This window comes from Oryzias latipes, chromosome 2 (assembly GCF_053564925.1).
Source record: "Oryzias latipes strain Hd-rR chromosome 2, Olatipes_Hd-rR_3.1".
NCBI lineage: Eukaryota > Metazoa > Chordata > Actinopteri > Beloniformes > Adrianichthyidae > Oryzias > Oryzias latipes.
Genome location: NC_136238.1, coordinates 40,302,078 through 40,322,397, shown reverse-complemented (window position 1 = coordinate 40,322,397; position 20,320 = coordinate 40,302,078). Strand labels below are relative to the sequence as shown.

Genomic DNA, 20,320 nt, shown 5'->3' with positions numbered 1-20,320 from the left:
TGGAAAGAAACAAACCGGAAAGGCATCGTTTATTTAAGATAACAACGCTAAAGACAAACGAAATAAAGTTGTGCAAAACCTTTTAGGGTAATCCAATTTTCCACGACTGTGTGGAGATTTATTGGCGACTCCAAACACCATCTTTGAAAAGAATGCTGGTTTTTGTGTGGCCCTAGGATTGACTGCCAACTTGTCCTGGGTGACTTGTTTACACTCATGTGTAGATAATGGATGGATGGCTTACATTTCTTTAATTCCTCCCAATATGGCCGTTGTACAGTTACAATAAATACAATATTTGACAGATTACAGCATCGGGGAAAAATATACCTAAAAAGTAATTTCTTATATGTAATAAGATGACGTTTGAAATGTTTTTTATAACTGGTTGCTATGATTAGTTGTAAATTTATTTTGAGGTAAATACATTAAATTAAGTACACACACTTATCATCTCAACAGAAGCAAATTTTACAATTGTTTCTGTGGTGCATCATCTTTATGGAGGTTGATGGTTTCCATTACTGCAAAGGAAATATCTCATATAATCGAATGCCACTGCAATGTCAATTTTGTCTTTGGTTGCTATAATTAGCTGATATTTTACTTTGAGGTAGAGACATGAAATTAAGTAAACACACTTATCAGCTCAACACATAAAAATTTTACAATGGTTGCTATGGTCCATCATCTTTAGAGAAGCTAATGGCTTCAATTTCTTTAATTGCTCCTATTATGGCAATCTTCCAGTCACAATTGTACATTATTTGACAAATTATGTCAAAGATAAAAATAACAAAAAAACAACGATAAACAGTCATTTATTTTATGACAGGATAACATTTGCAATGTTTTACAGTCACGGTTGTAACACTATTTGACACATTACTGGATAGTGAAAAACAAACCTAGAAAGTCATTTTTAGTATGTAGTAGGATGAGATTCAGAAGTTTAAAACACATATTTATGATCTTTATTCATAGAAATTTTACAATGGTTGCTATGGTCTATTACCATTGATAAGTCTGGTATTTTGATGCATGTTTACCTGATTAATACAATCAATTTTTAGTAAATGTATTGCAATTAATTTCTTGGCACAAAAATTGTATTGTCCTTGGTGTTGTTGGCCAATAACAAATTGCCAAAGTTGTATTCATCTGACTGTGCAGCTTCGCCAAATTAATGTTGGGAAAAATTATGTTTTGCACATATGATTTGAACATATTTTTACAAAACCTTGTTGGTTGAGCCACATCTTTACGAAATGAGCGGAGCGATCCCAAAGCCCCTAAAGGAGAAATCTGCATTTTTGTCATCTCTTACAAACTTTTATTTATTTTTTAAAGCTAAAGAAAGTCTACAGTCAAGTTGATCAGCAGCCCTTCAAATTGGTCAAAAGCAGCGAACATGTTAATTTTTCATTTCGACGCCATTTACACCCCTTAAAGTGTCACCTCTGCAGCATAAAAGTCTCATCTCTGCTCACTTGAAGGGCCGGCTTCTGGCAGAAGCACATTCTGTGTGCTTTGACTCATCACAGGACTTTTAAGAGCACTTTGATTGAGAGCTGCACATTTTCTCTCACGTGTGATGTCGTTCAGCTGAGAGCGAGATCTTTCAGGGAACTGAAACACTGATACCAATGCTAGCATGTGCATATGTGCCTGCGTAAAAGTGTAGCACCATATGACTATTGTTAGTAAAAATGAAGGACTATAAAAAGACCCCGACACATGTGGCATATTTGCACTGTTGGGTTCCCTTTCAACAAGTTACATACAGAAAATGATCAATTTACAAATGTCTACCCACGTGTTTAAACTATTTATGAAAATAATATATATATATATATATATATATATATATATATATATATATATATATATATATATATATATATATATATATATTTTTATGTTGCATGAATGTTTCTTTGCATCACTGTTAGTGTTATTTCAAACGTAGTACATCTGTATCAAGCCCTCAGATTCCTTAATGAAGCAGACCCCAAAGTACTAAAGGTTGCAGTACTTCAAATATCCACTAGGGACTGGTTTAAAAAAAAAAGCGATTTACAATTAATTTTTTTTAAAGGCATTTAAAGTAATTTTATATTAAGGCTAACTTAAAAATGTTTTTTGATCTTTGATTTTTATGTCAACTGTTGGAGGGTTGGGTGAATATGAAACTACAAATAACCAGTTAAGGCTAGTTTAAGAAAGCGAGCCATTATAACTTAACTAATATTTTAACAAGTCCAAGTGTGTTATAAATAATATATTGTGTCCAGGTCAAAATTTACCAATTTTCAAGTGTAATACTGGGTCAATTTTGTCCTGAACACAATATAAGTTTAAAAGATATCATTTTTGATCTTTTCTATTCACGTCAACAGTTGGAGAATGGGAGGGGGGGGGGTTAAGTAACTGAGCTATTTTGGTTTTATTTGAGCTCAAGCTGCTTTTAATTGGGGTGCTTTTTTATATTAAGTATTACAATCTGACACAAAAGAACTAACTTTATCCAGCTGGATCGTCAATTTTTGAAATGTGTAAATGTGGGTGGAGTAAACTCCAGTCATTATGCCCCACCAACGAACGGCTTACACTTTCCCAATCACAATCCCACAGGTAACTTTCAGAACTCTTAGTTGGCTGTATGTCTATAGAGGAATCATAATTGCCTAGTTTACCTATATTGTGTCCGGGTCAAAATTGACTCGTTTCCCACTTGAAACGTTCCTGCAAACACAGGTCATCGTTGCACATAAGAAATTGTTCTCAATTGACCTACCTGGGCAAATAAAGCTTCAATTAATAAAAAAAAGGGTAAATTTTGACCCAAACAGAACATAAGGGTTACAACTCTGGGGTTATTTTTCAATCTAATTCTTGGGTTAGTCATTGGGTTAGGATTTATTTTTGGTTTTACTTTTTGGAGCAGTGCTAATGTGGTTTTTGGGGCGTTATTGTGGTTTCATTTGATCCCAATTCATGTTGTTTTTTCCTGAGTGAGAACAACCCAGGAAAAAGTTGGTCCCTTTTGAATCTCAGAGTAGGGCTAAAAATGACTGGAGTTGGGTTGTGAGTGTGACCGGCAAAAATGGTTCACTTCCAGTTCCAACAGAGTAAAGTAAATTCAGTCACCATTTTTTTGGCAATATAGACACTGCCATGTTGGAGCCAGATAGCGTTCGTAAGCAGTTACTGGTTCGAGTTGATTTGAGTCGACGTTTCTATGCCAACCAATCTCACCGATCAGGAGTGAGCTAATTGGAAGGCCACACCCATACCACTTGAAAACGGGCCACACGAAATCGAACATTCAACACGGTATTTTTATTGACCCATCTGATTGGTCAGTGTATAAGTTATGTAGGGTTAATGGCCGACAAAGTATGCATTATCACTTTTTAACGCACGCTGTGGAAGCCTACACCGTCCTACGAGAAGCGTGTTAAAAAGTGATAATGCATACTTTAAAGGCCATTAACCCGTTTATACCATGATCACTTTCAACAGAAATAAATAGTAACCCGTTTTTAGTCCTTAATTATTGTATTTTTTCCAATTTGGATCACGTTTCTCACAAAAAGTAAACTATTTGTTACGTGGTGCGGCGCCGCACCACGTGACAAATAGTCCGCGTCACGCCGCACCACCGCTGCAGTCAAGATTCGGCAATATAAAGCGATATATCTATGCTGATCTTTCTGATGGGTTGAATAAAGCATCAGTTCAGATAGAAAGTTCTCCTCTTACCGCTTGTTTTTCTCCAAATGATGAAGCTAAAGTTTTTTTTAAAGAAGCCGGCACAGTGATACAAAACATTTAAGCTAGGTGACCGGAACTTATTTTTTCAACGTGCGGTTATCCCGTGGTATATCACTTTTTAACGCACACCCAGCAGCCAATCAGAATCCAATATTCACCCGGACCATGGTATAAAAATCTATTGTTACATTTTATATTTCTGACAGGGAGAATGATTACATGACAGCTGTTTTTTTCTCTATAGAATTCAATGGAATTTGAACTTGAATTTTTTGGAAATAGCGAGTATTTCCTGTTTGGAACGTGTGTTTGGGGGGGGGGGGGGGGGGGTCAATCAGTCCAGTTCTCTTTTACAGACAATAGATGTAAATGAGCCTTTCCATTGGACAACAATAATGCTATATCCCCATTCATTAAAAATTGTGGTTGTCGGGGCAGCAACTGATGTATTTTGAAAAAAAACTACAATCAAAACATTTTTCCCCTAACAATCTTTGCTGCCTCTACTGTGGGAAATTAATAGCCAGGAAAAAGAACTCCTCTTCTATTGAATTAAATGGTATATTTCTTGACTTCACTGTGTCAACCCAACAACCTTAAACGCAGCGTAAAATTGCTGCCGACATTATTAAGGCTAAACTGTTTCCGTGTGAGGGAAAGGCAGCGAGCCTGTAACCTAAACTGCTGCTTTGTAATTGCAGTTGTACCTGTCTGGGGCTCTTTTATGCCTTTCAAAAGAGACATTGTTTCCCTGTTCTAGGCACGCTTTCATGTGTCTGTGTGCGAGCGGCAGCGGCGGCGGATTCAACCCGGGCTGTTAGCAGAGTCGACAGCCCACTGATCTCCCATCAAAACCTTAGCTGCGCTGCAGGTGCGGCTCCGCTTTGAGACTACCTGTCATCGCGCATCAAGAGATTACGGCTCCTACACCATCTGTAAACCGTTACTTCAATGAGGCGCACGTCTCAATGCGGGGCCGCGGATAATCTGTGGCATTTCAAAACGCCGAGCTGTGCCGCTGCGCAACAGGCCTTACTGCTGAGTCTACCTACTCCAACGCTTCCGTACAGACAGATGGGGCCTGAATTTCTCCGGATTTAAATGGTTCGCCGGCAATCAAGGTGTTCGACACCTGGGATGAAGACGGGACTTGATGTCCTTAAGTCCATCCAGCGTATCCCAACATCCAAGTCCACCATTATGTCCCAATACTCCGGCATTGCTCTTTGGCAACCACATAAGACTTTTTCATCCCGGCGTAAATCTGATTCAACGGATATACACTCTGAAATGAACAAACACAGGATTGCGGTTGCGCCTCATTCCGTGACGCAGAGGATGGGTCACAGGGGGCCGTTACAAGAATGGATCTACATGTTCCGTCTTTGTTCTCGGAGAAGCCGCTTGTGGTTTAACGGGACTAAGTTGAATAAACTACATCTAAAATGGTATATCCTCCAAAAAATGTAGACAACACCAATATTGTTTTTGTTTTGTTTTTCAGAAATCCCCCAAGGGTGAAGTCTTATCCTTCTGACTACCACTAAAAAATTGTGTCCAATCAAGGTTTTACTAAATCCACCAAAAACTACCATTCTCAGAAGTCCATCCCGTTACATTTGGTGTTACTGAAAAGCCCCAAATGTCCTTAAAAAGAGTTGATTCGGTAAGATGTAGTGGTCTGGAGATATTCAAGTAAAAAAAGAAGTCCTATAGGAGACAAATTTGCATTGTTATTAATCAGGAGGGCAGGCCTTAGTCGCAACTCCCCTCATGGGTGTAAAAAAATGGGGCAACGCAGGTGGCCCGCATAAAATATCAATGTCATGGATCGGGGATTCTCAAAGTTTTTGTAGCAGAGGGCCAAATTAAAAAGTCGACCACCAATTGTGGTGAAAAAAAAAAGGATAAATAGAAAGATTTTGCTTTAAAAAACTTTAATGACCAAATGTCATTTGTACAATTAACCAGGCCCTCCAGATGTTTTCCCAGTTGCTGTTGGAAGTTGCCGCCCAGATCTTCTACTCGTCTAGTATTTGTATCATTTGACAGACTTTATTATTCAAAATTTCTCTTTTGCTCTGAAATTTCATTTGTGGCTGTAACCCTTGTGCTATCCTAGGCACTTAAACATTGGGAGTTGGGTCATCTAGACCCACCAGACAGTGCGCTGAATCTTTTTTCTTCAATGATTTGTGATCTTCACTGGTGTCCATGGATTACATGAAATCTTTCCACCTTTATCCACCTTTGTCATGGTAGGGGGAACACGTCAATGCAAGGGTGGGGTCATCTGGACCCTATAGGGTTAAAAAGTCTTCAGCGGTTTTAAAGTAGAGACAAAGACACATTTGATCATTAAGCTGGAGAAGTTTGGGATCATTTTACACTCGTGGAGGAACCGGAGTCAACCAAATGATGCGACAAATTTTCTTTTAGGAGTTTTTTCGTTTCTATTTGGCAGAGTCACCCAAATGTAAAACAAAATGAGTTTTGGTTTCTCATTTTTATTTTTTTAACCTTTGTTTAACCAGGAAAGTCCCACTGAGATTAAAATCCTCTTTAATAATCCAGGGAGTCCTGGATTATTGTCACACAGTTTGTTGGGGGTTAAGATATCAAAGATTAGCTTAAAGGCTAGATATCTCCTTATTCATCCTGTGGTTTTGCCAAAACGAGACTTCTGAAAATAGCTTTTCACAATAAATCCGTCAGTCGTGAGATGACAGAGTTGGATTTTGTCTGTTTTTAAAGGCAGTTTCAAAATTATATAATAGATTTTATGTTTTTGCCTCAAAAAAAAAAAAAAAAAAACATGTATTAGCCAAAAATAGGGAACAAACTTGGTTATTAAAAACTGTGGCCATGAGGATTACTGTTAGGAGAAAGTAAAAGTAGAAAACAGAGTTTTAAACATAAAAAAAATGAAATACCAGGAAAACTATCAAAATACAGGGTTCAAAAAGCAAGAAGTTGATGCTAAACGTAGCGTTTTTCTGAAGATTCTGGCCGAACAGGCTGGGCCAAAGTTTAGCGGGTCACAGCAGTCACCCCTGCGGTTGATTCAGTCCTGGTTTGGTTAACGTTGGCGCTATTTATAGCCTGACATCTGAAGTATCTGTGGAGTTTAAATGTGGGAAAAGCCTGTCCTCCTTCCTCCCCGGGTGTCTGATGTTTCCCAGCAAGCCCTGCCGTGCGTTTGTGTGCGCAGGAGAGCGCCAACCGGTGTGTGAGCGAGAGGGGAGTCTGGTCGTGTCGTGCACATGTGCCTGTTTGACAGTGTGGGAGAGTTGAACATGTGGGTGTGAGAACGTGTGGAGCAGAGGTGTGTGTGTGTGTGTATGTGTGTGTGTGTGCGTGCGCTGTGGGAGGACTTCCTCTGTGGATCCTCTCTGTTTTCTTTTCAAAGAATGGCATTCCTGAAGCTGTTTCACTTTTCAAGGCAGGAAGTGAAAGGCGGCCAAAAATGATTAAAACCTGGAACAGTAACGTAATAGTCCGAGCGCCTCTGAAGAGTGTTGACACAGAGTCAAACAGTCGTGAGATACTTTTTAATACATCTAAATAGCTTAAGGTGAAGGCGCGCTAAAAGCTGGGAACACAGATGGGTGTCACCAGGCGTCCTTTGAAGGACAGGCCTGACAGAGAGCACCCCCTGATTTATCCACTTCCATTTACTCTCCGTGTGTGTGTGTGTGTGTGTTTTAGTTAAAAGTGGCTTCCATTACAGCTCATGTACCAAAAGGTTAGTTTTGGAACCAGTACAGGCAGACAACCCCATGATGTATTGGCTTTTAAATGCCCCAGGAAAGTTATTGCCTTCTACTTTTCCTTCGTCACAGGTAATATGGTCCCACAGGCTCCAAAGACTTACTATAGGATTACATTTCAGCTAACTTTTTTGCTCCTATAACTCTCCTTAAGTGCCAGAATTATCAACGTATTCAGTTATATTACCAGGTTCTCCAGCCAAACATAACGTTGACATTGGGTGGCTCCACTGAAGCTCAGTTCTTGTACACCGGGTAAAGAGCATGATTTCAATTATGTTTCTGTGCACTAACACTTGTAAAATGCATGGCTTTTTTGCAAGTTAAGGTTTTTTTTTAAATCTTCATGGCTCCCTAATTAGTACTTGAAAGTTTTTAGGTTGTACCTCCAGATACAATTTCTTATTTGCATTGGCGACAAACGATATGTCCAGGGTATACCCTACCGTTGACCAACAGTGGTTGGGTAGGCTCTAGCGTCCCTGTGGCCCCAAAATTGATTCAGCAAACTCTAAAACAAGATGGATTGCTGTACTTTAAGTGACAGTGTACTATTTGCATTGGCGACAAATAACGATCATTGAAATCAGAGGTGTACCCTACCTTTGCCGAATAGTTGTTGGCCAGGCTCTAGTGTCCCTGTTGCCCCGAAATCGATTTAGCAGGATCTAAAAAACAATTGATGGATGTTTGTACTTCATGTGCCTTTTTTCTTTTTTTTTTTAGATTAGTGACAAATAAAGATATGTCCTGGGTGTACTCTACCTTCGGCCAACAGTTGTTTTGTAGGTCGTAGCATCATCCTGCCCCAAACTGGATTCAGCGGGATCTGAAAAAGAACGGATGGATGGTTGTACCTACAGTGACAGTGTCGTAATTGTGTACTCTACCTTTGACCAACAGTTGTCGGGTAGGCTTTAGTGCTCCTGTGACCCCAAAAATTTATTCAGTGGGATCTGAAAAGAGATGAAAAGATGGTTGCGCTACAAGTGAGTTTCTTTTTTTATTTTGGACAGCAAATGACAACATGTTCAGAGTTTACATATATAATTGACATACTTGAGTTTATCACATAATGCTAGGTAACTCCTCAAAACAGCTTTTATTAATACTTAAATAGCCTACATCATGTTATTCCTAAATCTTTCACGGTAAAATATAACCATATATATGATAATATATCACCTTTAGTACACTAAAGAAGGATTTTTTTTAATGAAATATGAGTTTTTGTGAGCGCCTTTTTCTTTATCTAGAAGTAAGACGACTCCATCTCTGAGGCTCCGCCTTTTGCTCTTTGTGGGTGCCACCCATTTCCTGACCTCAACCTAGAGCCGGCCTCTGCAGTGTGTCTGCGTTTCACCCACGAAAACAAGCATCTTGTGCAAAGATGGACTTGCATATTGTCCATATAACAGGAAGTCATTTTTTGCTGATCACCGCTAGCTCCGCGAAGGAAGTGGGTGTGTGTGTTAGCCTGGAGGCGGTGCCGCCAGCCCAGACTCTTCCTGGAAGGGGCCGTTCCCACTTTGTGATGTCACAATGTGAGAACCCACTTGTTTAAGTGGGTTGGGAGGGGTTAGTGCTCAAGAGAGTTTTGAAGTTGTAGGAATACTATAATGCACTTATAACCTCCAAAAAGTTGATTTTGAATTGCATGTGCCCTTTGCAGGGTAATGCAACTCTAAACTAATGCATTCAAAATACATTTAGTAATCTAAAACAATGCAATAAAAGTGGCTAATAACACTTTATGTACTAGTTAAAGAATACTTAATTATGCATTAACTAACACTAGTAAAGGAAACCTTATTATGAAGTACTACTCAACATTAAAATTGAAGTTTTTTGATAGCATTAGCAGCTTTGTTGGTTTTGTTTATCTTGGAAAAAAGCACTTTTCTGAACTTTTTATGTCGTCAAATTCCAAAAATTTACTTTTGCTTTATTGATGACCATTTGAAATTAAACATTAAATTTTAGTCAGTGCCAATTTACAGAGAGTGTAAATTAATGCCGATATTTGAACAAATTAACCACCATTTGGGCAAATGCCAACAAGACATCTCATCAATAAATGCGTTACACTTTTTGAAATTCTTTTGAGGAAAACATTGCCTTGAAAGTGTGTATTTACTGATATTAGAATATGCACGTTCTGAAATGGTAGGACTTAAGTTATGACTTCCCTGGCATTGGTACCTTGCATGTGCGAAGTACATGTGTGGGCCTGCATCTTTGCATGCATAACTAAAAGCCTGTATGCTGTATGTTTTAAAGCAAAAGTTAAAAAACAACACGTTTCATTTTCACCTAAGGCATCAACCGAGAGCTGCTCTGACCACATGCAAAAGAAGGAGTCGAAATCCGGCGCTGGCGGCGCTAAGAGAGCTAGGAGGTCGCGGGTCGGAGTTGACGCACCACATCTGCAGACGTGGAACGGTCCAAGACAAATATGTAAATACACGCATTTTTGCATGTCTTTAGATTGATCATGTATGTCGGAGAGGTTCATAGGGAGAGAAACGAGAGGAAAAGTCATCCCCGCATCCGTCAAGAACTCCCAGCTCACCCACGTCGGTGTCAGTTGTACAAGGCTACGGCGAATCAACAGTAAAAAGATACGAACGGGTTATTTTTAGACCAAACACAGCCAGCCAACCTCCTCTCTGCAAAGTATTTTTCTTTGAAAAATGTATGAACAGAGGCTGGGACTGAAAATGTGGCACTCATGCATCATTGAAAGGGCCTCAACCCTTCTCATGACTCCAGGTTGGGGTAAGTGCAATCTATCCTTGTTTTCCAAACTCGACCTGAATCACCGTCTCTCACATGTGTGAATTATTGACCAGCATACATGCTGCCTCATGGTGATCGCCCATGTTTTATCGCTGTTTTTGTTTTTAGTGTGATTGTTTGGGGAAGGGTAACTCATCACAATGAAATCCCACTTTTTTTTTCTTTTTTTCCCCCAGGATCTACTGCGAATAGAATAAAATAGAACAGGTCTTTAAAAATGATGAAATGAGTTTCGTTTTGGCAAAACATTCGTTTTTGTTTAGTTTTTAAACTATATACTTTGTAATTCTTTGGGAATAGTCCACACTTTAAAATAAGGTTAGGCAGCGAAAAAGAAAAACCACTAAGAAGGAGGCTGTTAATATGTTCATTAACTGCTTGTAAAAGGTTTATTAACGTGTATTAGACGTTTATAAGACGTTTATAAGACATTAAAAATGCTAATAAAGTCTTATTCAGCATGCTATTAAATATGTAAGAAAATATGTAAAACAGTTATAAATCCTTAGAAATGTCTTTTCAGGGAGCTAATTTCCCCCCTTTAATACATGTATAAGACATTTATACTAAATGTCTTATACATGCATTTATACTGTTTCATAAAGGCTTAACAAATATCCTTTTAGCCAGGTAGTAAACATTTTTATAAACACATTTTTTATTTGAGTACATATTTTAATATTTAATACATATAAGTAGATTTTTTTAAAGAATAAAAAAAATGTTATTTTTTTAACATCTAAGAATTTGTATTTATTTATTTTATATAGTCTCCAACAGGCTAAAAGCCAATGTAAGGCGAAATCAAAAAATTACAAAAATTTTAATTTCAACATGAAATAAACAGTAAAATTAAATAAAATAAAAGATATATTAGATTATTTGCTATTATAATAGATAAAGATTTATTTTCACAAACCTTTAAAATAATTTTACCAGAAAGAAATATTAAATAATCCTTTATAAATGTCCTATGAAGGCCTATAAATGACTACAAATGCAAATTATTGTCCTATAAATATTTTGAAAGGTTTATAAATGCTAATATATTTTTATAATATCTTTAAATTACATTTAAGGTTTTATGAATGCTGATTTCTATTAGAATTTGTAAAAGCTAATAAATAACTTAAGAAGCACATCAACACACACATAGATACATACATACATATACATATAGTAGATTAACACTAATAGCCACTAGCAAGACATCAACATATGCTAATTAAAGTCTTACAAAAGTCATGTAAATGCTCATAAATACATTATAAATTCTTATTACTGTCTTATGATATTAAGCAACTTCATTATAAGGTATTCTCTTTTGACATCTACACATGCTAATTTATATCGTCATTAGACTCTTATTAACACCTGTGACACATTTATAAAACATCTAATTGTGTTAATAAACGTAATAGATCTTTATAATTCATTTAATAACATTTGTAGAAGGAGAATAGAATAACTCCACTAGAACCAGATTTGAACCAGCACCTTCTGGATGCGAGATGAGAGCCACTACCCCACGGTGCCGCCAGTCTGAACATGCAGATAACTATTTAGCATTTCAGCATGTGTAAGAAAACGGTGATACAGCTGGTTTTAGGAGTTTCCGTAAATCCACGAAATGTTTTTGCAAATGAGATAGAAATGTAGGAATGATAGATACTTTTGTTACGCCTGTTGGCGTAACAAAAGTATCTATCATTCCTACATTGGTCAAAAAATAAACTTTTACCATGTGTAGATATTATAAAAAAAATTATATTAATATTTAATCAAATAGAAATCGAATCTCTTTTCTATTTTCTTTTTGCTCTTCTGGAATCCTGCTGGTGGTGGGAAGTTATGATGTACCGTCACTCAGTCCCTGACAGTTCAATTGACTTACACAGCTCCGTCACTGTCATGCGTCACCCCCCCCCCCCCCCCCCCCCCCGCATTCTAAACACACTCCTGGCGCTGTCGGATAGATCACATCATGAACCCCCCTCCCTTTCTTCTCTCCCTTTGTGGGTAATTGCCGTATTCCTGTCGTACCGTAGATGTTCAATCCCTCGATCCCTCAACCAATTGGCTTTGACAAGGGGGGAAGCAGTTTCTGTCAAAACTGTTAAAAAGGGAGGGAGTGGGTGGGGGGGTGCTGAGTAGGTGTTCTGGATATGAGATATCCATAAGCTCTTCACATTAGGCCCGCCGCTTGATCAAGATGTTCGTCCGCCTTTCTAAAAGTAAAGTTATGACGCCGCGCCGATGACTCCATGCTTCTCGGGCGGGAGGGACGGTGACAGGTAGAGAGCAGGATCGCGCCTCAGGATCATGAATAAGTCAGGCAGGGTAAAAGAGGGGGGGGGGCATTAAATATTCATTCCACTGATATCGGTCTTTGTCACATCCTCTTTAACAACTACTAGGACGGGTAAAAGACGAGGAGGAGATTGGAGCTTAAAGTGACGCTGTAGAGAGTGTCGCGGGGCATCAAGTCAAGGCTGGGATTTTACTTGAGGGCCGGCGCCATTTGTTCTAACCGGAGGAGGCGTGTCGACAGCTCTTTCACTTCGGCTTTGATCAATGCTGTTGACAGAGAAGGAGATAAATTCAAAAGATTGTTTCGAAAAATCTTCGTTTAGGTTAAGTTTGTCGCTGAATACTGCTGATGCGCCATATTTTCCACACTAACAGTACAGTACTTACAGACAGGGTATTTAAGTGGCATTTATATGGTACTTGTATTGAACCTACTTGGTGCTTACAGGGTACATGCTGTGTATTTATATGGTACTATATTTGCTTCATACTTGTGTGGTACCTACTTGGTATATTTGCTTTACACACTAAGTTTTTACATAGTACCTAATGGGTATTTATGTGTTGTGTTAATGTGTTTTTTGTATAAATACCACAAGAGACAGATTAGCACACACTTTTGGGTTATTTCTTCAACAGAATTCCTGAGTTTTCATGTTGGGGTATATTTTTGGGAGTCATAGGGATTTCATTTTCACCCAGTTTATGTTTCTTTTCTGAGTTAAAGTAACCCTGAAAAAAGTTAGTCCCTTTTTACCTCAGAGGTTGGGTTAAAAACCACCCAAGCTGGGTTATTATTTTTAACTACAGAAATTTAACTTTAGAAACTTTAGAACTAGGAGGAGATCGTGGGGGAGGGGGGAACTGTAGAACCATTACCACATAAATACACAGCAAGTACTATACTACTACCCACTAGAACCCAGTGGGTACAACAACAGTACCATAAAAGTACCACTAAAATCCCATGTAAGTACTGAACTGTAAAAGCAAGCATTACCTATAAATGTGTAAATTACCTATAAATGTATGTCTATCTATATATACACATATACACGTGTATATATATACACATATACATGTGTATATATATATATATACACATATGTATATATATATATATATATATATATATGCACATATGTATATTTATATATACAGACATATGTATATGTATACACACATATGTGTGTATATATATATAAATTAAAAAAAAAAAACGCCCCTCTCACCCTCCGTGGGTGGTTTCTCCTCCAAGCTCGGGTCCTCTACCAGAGGCCTGGGAGCTTGAGGGTCCTGCGCAGTATCTTAGCTGTTCTTAGCACTGCGCCTTTCTGGAATGAGAGGTCTGAGGTCTTTCCAGGTATCTGTTGTAGCCACTCCTCCAGCTTGGGGTTACTGCCCCGAGTGGTCCAATCACCACTGGCACCACTGTCACCTTCACTTTCCAGGCTTTCTCCAGTTCTTCTCTGAGTCCCTGGTATTTCTCCAGTTTCTCATGTTCCTTCTTCCTGATGTTCCCATCGCTTGGCACTGCCACATCCACCACAACGGCTTTCCTCTGTTCTTTATCCACCACTACAATGTCTGGTTGGTTCGCCATTACCATCCTATCAGTCTGGATCTGGAAGTCCCACAGGATCTTTGCCCTCTCATTCTCTACAACCTTCGGAGGTGTTTCCCATTTTGACCTTGGGGTTTCCAGTTCATATTCTGCACACATGTTCCTGTATATTATTCCAGCCACTTGATTGTGGCGCTCCATGTATGCTTTCCCTGCCAGCATCTTACACCCTGCAGTTATGTGCTGGATTGTTTCAGGCGCTTCTTTGCACAGCCTACACCTTGGGTCTTGTCTGGTGTGGTAGATCTACACCTTGGGTCTTGTCTGGTGTGGTAGATCTAAATCTCTATTGCTCTGGTGCTCAGGGCTTGTTCCTGGGCTGCCAGGATGAGCGCCTCGGTGCTGTCCTGTAGGCCAGCCCTTTCTAGCCATTGGTAGGACTTCTTGATATCAGCCACTTCAGTTATGGTCCGGTGGTACATCCCATGCAGGGGTTTGTCCTCCCATGAGGATCTGTCCTCCAGCACTGTATCCTCTGTTCTCCATTGCCTGAGACATTCACTGAGCACACTGTCAGTTGGGGCCTTGAGCTTGATGTATTCATGGATCTTGGATGTTTTATCCTGGATAGTGGCTTCTACGCTCACTAGTCCTCGGCCTCCTTCCTTGCGGCTAGCATAGAGTCTCAGGGTGCTGGATTTGGGATGGAACCCTCCATGCATGGTGAGGAGCTTTCATGTTTTAACATCCGTGGTCTGTATCTCTTCCTTTGGCCATCTTATTATTCCTGCAGGGTATCTGATAACGGGCAGTGCGTAGCTGTTTATTGCCCGGGTCTTATTTTTGCCGTTGAGCTGGCTTCTCAGGACTTGCCTTACTCGTTGGAGGTATTTAGCTGTTGCAGCTTTCCTTGTTGCCTGCTCCAGGTTGCCATTTGCCTGTGGAATTCCAAGGTACTTGTAACTGTCCTCGATGTCTGCTATTGTTCCTTCTGGGAGTGAGACCCCTCCTGTGTGGACTACCTTGCCTCTCTTTGTCACCATCCGGCTGCATTTCTCGAGCCCGAATGACATCCCAATGTCAGTACTGTAGATCCTGGTGGTGTGGATCAGGGAGTCAATGTCACGCTCACTCTTAGCATATAGCTTGATGTCATCCATGTAGAGGAGGTGACTGATGTTGGCCCCATTTCTGAGTTGGTATCCATAGCCAGTCTTGTTGATTATTTGACTGAGGGGGTTGAGACCTATGCAGAACAGCAGTGGGGACAGAGCATCACCTTGGTATATCCCACATTTGATGGACACTTGTGCAAGTGGCTTCCCATTGGCTTCAAGGGTGGTTTTCCACAGCTTCCTATGAAGGCTCTTAGAGTCCTGTTGATGTTGTACAGCTCCAAGCATTCAGTGATCCATGTGTGTGGCATTGAGTCATAGGCCTTCTTGTAATCAATCCAGGCTGTGCACAGGTTGGTGTGTCGTGACTTGCAGTCTTGAGCGACTGTTCTGTCGACCAGGAGTTGGTGTTTGGCTCCTCTGGAGTCTCTACCAATGCCCTTCTGTGTGTTACTCATGAATTGATCCATGTGCCTATTTATCTTGGTTGCAATTATGCCTGACATGAGCTTCCATGTTGTGGACAGACAGGTAATTGGCCGGTAGTTGGATGGGACTGCACCCTTTGAGGGATCCTTCTGGATCAGGATCGTTCGCCCTTCCGTTAGCCATTCGGGGTGAGTCCCATCTCTTAGCAGCTGGTTCATTTGTGCTGCCAGGCGCTCGTGGAGTGCGGTAAGCGTCTTTAGCCAGTAGGCATGTATCATGTCAGGGCCCGGTGCTGTCCAGTTCTTCATACCTGAGACTCTTTCTTGGATGTCTGCCACTGTGATGGTTACTGGATTCTGTTCAGGGAGGTTGCTATGTTCTTTTCTCAGAGAGACCAGCCACTGGGCATTGCTGTTATGTGCTGTCTCTTTCTCCCATATACTTTTCCATATATATATATATATATATATATATATATATATATATATATACATATATATATATATACATAGTATGTACACATATATGTACATATAAGATTTGGGAATGGGATCAACTATTCAAGTAAGAAGAAGTAAAAAAGGTTTTATTTAAAACTTTTTATGTACAGTACGTCAACAATTTTAAAGTTTTAAGTGAGTTATAAACCTTTAAAAAAGATGCATTTCTGTCCTTTCGAACCGTCTGTTTAAATATTAAGCAAAACCTAGGAGGAGATCAAACGGAGGGAAACAATATTAAAAACATATTTGGACGATACTTTTAAGCACACACGGGTGTTTCCACGGTAACATCATGCCTGGATCATGTTTTCTGTCATTTGTGTATGTCGACGGGAAACGTTAACGAAGCGAGTCACAGAGAGTTTGAAAACATGTGAATCTTTTTGTACCTTAATGACAGAAATGCTGAAGCAAAACAAAAAATTACAAATTGCCTCCTCACGAGTACAATCTGTTGTATTTGACAAGTTTGGCGTTTTAGGCGAGAAGCAGGAGCGTGCACTGGCACGTTGCCCGGGAAGTTGCTGACCGAAGCAGTCACACCCCGCGGGTAAGCAGCCAAGTTCAGCAGCTTTGGATGGGATCTTGGTGACACAGCCGAGGACGTTCTGCTAAAGTTAAAGGCAACTTCTGGAAGATGATTTTGGATTTATTTTTCTTTTCGGTTTAGACCAAAAAGAGGATTTCAAAGAGTTGCGAAGCTCAGAGGCTAAACTTCCTAAATCAAAAAGTAAACGGGAGGGGGGAGGGCAGGGGGCGGTGGGGCACTGGTAATGTGTGCTGTAAATCCCAAAATCAAAACTCAGCATCCTTTGGTTCCTAAATGCACTGCTGTCATAAAAGCATTTCCATCGACAAATGAGTCTGCGGGAAAGGTCAATAGTTAATTGAATAATCTATCACCTTGGGATGGACAGAGCGAACCATGCTATGCAATCAATGACGGGCGCATTAAAAGGTCAGCCGCCGACTTCCGTGATAAGTCACCTGCTTAATGTTTGGCTTTGGTTGTAAATAGCTCGGGGGTTCGAGCCCGCCAGGAGACGTCAACTCTCAGGTGTAGGGACATAAAAAAAACTCCTACGGTCCAATTAACTCGTAGACTTGTTGGCTCAACAGTTTGTTTGTTTGTTGCAGTCGTTGCAGCTGGGAGGTAGAGTAGTCGCCTTCCATGCGAAGGGTTGATGGTCCAATGCTCGACCGACAAAGTCCTTTGGGTAAAACGATAGATAGATAGATAGATAGATAGATAGATAGATAGATAGATAGATAGATAGATAGATAGATAGATAGATAGATAGATAGATAGATAGATAGATAGATAGATAGATAGATAGATAGATAGATAGATAGATAGATAGATAGATAGATAGATAGATAGATAGATAGATAGATAGATAGATAGATAGATAGATAGATAGATAGATAGGTCATACAATCATTCCTAAAACAAAGAAAAACACCATAAATAGATAACAATGGATAAAACTGTCTTCGATTCCATTGACCATGAAATTGCACAAATTGCAAATAGTTTTCTGTCAAGAATTATTTGAAATTCTTACATTTCTTACTTCTTTAAAAACCCTTGTGCTATCTTAGATGACCCCACCCTTCCATTGACGTGTTCTCCCTACCATGACAAAGGTGGATAAAGGTGGAAAGATTTCATGTAATCCATGGACACCAGTGAAGATCACAAATCATTGAAGAAAAAAGGTTCAGAGCACTGTCTAGTGGGTCTAGATGACCCAACTCCCAATGTTAAAGTGCCTAGGATAGCACAAGGGTTACCTCCTGAAAAAAAACAATTAAAAAAAAGAGAGAGATTTAAGCAATTATCCAGAAATAGAAGAGGGAAAAAAGTAAGTCAAACAACTCCTCAAGCCCTAAAAATAACTCAACGATTAATCCTGGGGTGGGGGGATCAATTTACTGTTGGCAAATGTTGTGTTTGGTTCCATTTGCAGTAACAATGACGCAATTGAAATTTAGATGAAAAAAACCATATAATGGAAACAGTTGAGCATGGCGGTGGTAGTGTGATGGTGAGATCCTGCCTCGTTGCACTCCACAAATCCAGATTATCTTTATCCCTTTTTCCTTTATCCAAGAGTCCTGTTTGGGACATGCAGACCAATCATGCTAAAAGGTAGATTAGGAAGTTTCATTTCTTTAGGGGTCACTTTTTAGCATCCAGGGCAGGACTGGAACTCAACTCAGACGCTATTGAAACAGATTAAATCATCGATCAAGATAGAAAACACATAAACTTTTTTCTGTTAATAGAAAAATAAAATAAAACCGGAAATAAATTCCCTGAAAATAATAGACTTAGTAACAATATATTTAAATATTTCATAAACGATGGTGCGGCTTGAGCTAGCAAGAGCAAATCTGGTTTACAAAAAAAAAAAAAAAAATTTATAAAAATACAAAAAACATTTTCTCTTTTTATTTTTTTTACTAAAATGCGTTTACTTTGAATATAACAAACTTTTTTTTTCGTTTTTTTAACATTATATAATGGAGTTTTAGGACCAGTTTACATACAAATAAAGTTTTTTTTATTTTTTATCATGACCTTGTTGTCTTTAATTTATGAGATAAGGTCATAAATTGAGAACTTTAAATCTCGTAATTTTTTTCTTTTTTTGGTGGCCCTACACTCCTTCATAACATCAAAATTAAGGCCAGATTGAAAATTTCCCTTCTAAATGATTAAAATGAATAAGCCAAAACCTTAAAGTTTTTTAGCATAAAACCTTCAAATATATAAATATGTTTACAACCACATTTGAAAAAAATTAGCATTAGTATGTTTTTGAAACACAGTTCTCAGCTACAGTTTTTCCATTCTTAACATTTAAATGTGCCAGAACCTTTAATTATAGACGTCTGATGACAATTTCTAACTGTTTATGCGTCCACTTTTGCAAGGAAAGGTGAAGTTGCTGCCATATGAAGCAGAGGAAGGCCTCCTCCGATAAAAGATGCGTCTACGAAACGGAAAAAAAAAAACAATAATTATGCAAATCTCAGCCAGAATAATTATGGATGTATTCATTATTTATAGGTTTGGTTTTTGCTTTTGTGCTATCATAAACTAACTGAGCTGCATGCTGGATTGCGACTTTCTCCTTTAATTGTGTGTACATAGAATTATGTCGTTTATTTCTACCACTGCGGGCGCAATTTCATTATGACCACGGGGAAGAAAGCCGGTGATTGCCAATTTGGTTTGTGTGGGAAACTTCCTATTTTCTTTACTTTCCTTTGCATACATTTGTTGTTGCTTTGCGGCGACCGTTACATTATGAAATCCACACAAATGAGCGAAATGACTGTTTGAGCTGATGTAATGATGGTGCCCTACCGTGGAAAATCTTATTGATGTAATCAGCGAGCGGCACAAAGCAGCATTTTTCGGCGGTGATTGGACGCGGTGTTGCACTCGCTCATTTGTCCCATAATTAGTCTTTGTTTAAAGTTGCTGCGGCTGCTTTGTTGCACTTTCAAAAACACACACTGCGGTGTAAGCAGATTCTGTTTTAGTCACCTGTTTGTGGGGGCCCTTAGATATGGGAAGCAGCTTTAGTGGCTACGGTAACCCCAAGGTGCCAAAAAGAAAAAAAAAAGAATAAATTAATTAATTCTTCAAAAATTTTTAGAAAACCCCAAAGCTAAATCTACATTGTCACAATACTGTATATGTATTCAAAAAAGAAAAGGAAATTTAAACATTACACAAATATCCGCTTCTTTTATTGAACAGTATTTTTTTGTTTTTTAAATAAACAATATATAAAATTATTATATAATGTTCATAAAAGTTATTTGCTATAAATCTAACATTTTGTTTGTTTTTTGTTTAGCTGTGCAACATTTTTTAATTATGAATTAATCTAAATTTTTAAATTAAAAATTTCAAGTTTGTAAAATGTAAATGTTTGTAAAGTTTTTAGAAAATGCTGATTTTTTTGTATTCCTTTTTTTGCCAATTTATAAAATATGAATAAAATATATTTTTTTATTAAATAATATTTTATAATG

General features: G+C 38.7%; 1 long non-coding RNA gene across 6 annotated transcripts in view; it reads right to left on the bottom strand.

Annotated features, from left to right (window-relative positions):
- Positions 1–20,320, bottom strand: part of LOC110016065 (uncharacterized) — a 95,009-nt gene that overhangs the window by 56,340 nt on the left and 18,349 nt on the right. For 4 of the 6 annotated variants that reach the window (XR_013654370.1, XR_013654369.1, XR_013654373.1 and 1 more), the window contains 4 exons: positions 17,255–17,478; positions 8,438–8,503; positions 8,313–8,376; positions 8,151–8,215 (listed from right to left, as the gene is read on the bottom strand). This is a non-coding gene — a long non-coding RNA (uncharacterized LOC110016065). The remainder of the gene's footprint in view (positions 1–8,150; positions 8,216–8,312; positions 8,377–8,437; positions 8,504–17,254; positions 17,479–20,320) is intronic. The other 2 variants (XR_013654379.1, XR_002874819.2) reach the window with 1 other exon arrangement.